Source organism: Seriola lalandi, unplaced genomic scaffold (assembly GCF_002814215.2).
Source record: "Seriola lalandi dorsalis isolate HSWRI2012SDOR001 ecotype SW California unplaced genomic scaffold, Sedor1 jcf7180002000515, whole genome shotgun sequence".
Taxonomy (NCBI): domain Eukaryota; kingdom Metazoa; phylum Chordata; class Actinopteri; order Carangiformes; family Carangidae; genus Seriola; species Seriola lalandi.
In genome coordinates this window covers 1-1,977 of record NW_019471174.1, presented here as the reverse complement: position 1 = coordinate 1,977, position 1,977 = coordinate 1, and the positions used below count along the sequence as shown (strand labels likewise).

At 38.3% G+C, this 1,977-nt stretch overlaps 1 long non-coding RNA gene across 1 annotated transcript; it reads left to right on the top strand.

The window, feature by feature from the left end:
* The first annotated feature begins 531 nt into the window (after positions 1 to 531).
* Positions 532 to 1,962, top strand: LOC111662303 (uncharacterized). The gene is made up of 3 exons (XR_002761310.2): positions 532 to 648; positions 737 to 818; positions 1,032 to 1,962. It is a non-coding gene; the product is annotated as an uncharacterized LOC111662303 (long non-coding RNA).
* Positions 1,963 to 1,977: the final 15 nt, after the last annotated feature.

Below are 1,977 nucleotides of genomic sequence, written 5' to 3'. Positions count from 1 at the left end.
ATAAATAGCTTTTGTGCTATTTTTGGAGAGTGCCTATATGGATATGAGACAAAAAAAAGTTGTGAAGGACTAGATAAAGGTTCTTGAGTGAGGACCTGCCTTCATAGACAGCTGATTGAATTTCACACCTTCTGAGGGCAAATCATCCATGACAAAATCACACACTTCATATTCAAAAGCTTGTCTTATTAGTGTGGTCGAAATCCTATTCCTCTACACTTTTGTAGCTCCTCCCTGTTTAACCTGGGAATCTACTTTGGCATAGCTTGCTGCTTCCTCCTGACAGTTTATTTGCTCTGTTGCCAGCTTTCGCTGTTTCATTGCTTTGTTCCATACAGATGTTTGAGAAAAACACCTCATAGGTCATCTACTACATTTCTATAAACCTCTGATTTGAAGCAAACCTAATGCTTGTTACACAAGATTACAAGTGGGACTTTGTTGTTTGTTTTCAAGCTGAACAGTCTTATACCTCATGTTTCCACCATACATTTTTTGTCTTGTTTTAAACTGCCTGTTATTTGTCACAGGAGCGCCGGCGCTGCAGAGGAGGAGAGCTTTGAGAACGACCTGGAGCAGCAGCTGGAGGACGAGCTCAAGTTGGAGGAGCTAATGAAGCACAGGCAGGAGCCAGACAAAACCTGCATGGTGAGTTGCAGCTTTCCAAGACTGGAATGAAGTCAAAGAAGAAAGCTGCATTTTGTGTGTTTTCAACTATTACATTTCTCCTCCTCAGTTCTAATTCTAACCTGCTGTATGTGCTGTGGTGGTGTTCATGTTGTGGTGCAGGTGACTCTGCAGCAGTGACTGTGTTACTGGTAAGTTTGTTTGCAAGATTTATTTTTAATCAAAAATCACATCCTATTACGTGAAAGTAGGGCAGCAACTAAACTATTTAAATTATCAATTAATCTGGTGATTTTTGATTATGCAAGATCTATAAAATTCCAGAAAATAGTTACAAATGCTTGTGGTTATTTCCCAAAGACCAAGGTGACATCTTCAAATCTCTTTGTTTGTCCCAAAAACAGTCTAAAATCCAAAGATATACAGTTCACGATCATGTATGATAAAGAAAAGCATCACATCCTCGCATTTGAAAAGCTCCAAACAGCAAGTATTTGGAATTTGTGCTCAAAAGAACAACTAAAATGATTATTCAATTATCAAAAAAGCTGCTGATTAATTTTCTGTCAGTTGACTGATGAATTGACTAATTGTTGCAGCTCTGCATGAAAGCTTATAATTTTAACATTCAACAAAATGTTGAAAATTTACAAAAGAAAATCCCACTGATCAGTACATGCATGAAACCAGCAGTCAAAAAGAGTGAAAAGCAAGCCATGTTTTATTTTACAAACCTTTGGCTTTTTACCTATCATTTCTCTTTAAGTACATTTACATGCATATTAGTATTGCCAGTTTTGAGTCTTATCCTGGTTTTATCATATTTTGAATATGATATTGAGATGGAAATTGAGAAAACTGGATATCGAGCTCCCAGTGCACATAACTGCAGCAGTATTCAAGTTTCTGATAGTGGGGCCTTGTCAGTTTTTTGAATTTGTATTTGCAGCGGTGCATGTCTCTGTTGTTTTTGTCTCTTGTGGCCTCAGTGGGCAAAGTGTGTAATTTATGAATGCAATGGGTAATCAGTAGAATTTGTTTTTGGTGCATCGGTGTCCAGGTTTTGAAGTGCGCGGTGCACATCCAGGCCCGAATTTGCTTTCTCGACATTTCAGCCACTCTGTTAAATTTGCACCAACTTGAGTTTCCTCAGCAGTTGACGATGAACCCAGGAAATTTACCGCTCCTCAATTTGCCTTCCTCATCTGATTAGCAGTAATGAAAGATGGGAGCAACAATAAAATGTATGTTCTATTTTACTAGTATCATACCTTTGCTCACTTCAGCTGGATCAGACAGTGATCAGTGATCAGAGAGCTGGATAAAGTGTTTAAATGCCACAGTAGTCCT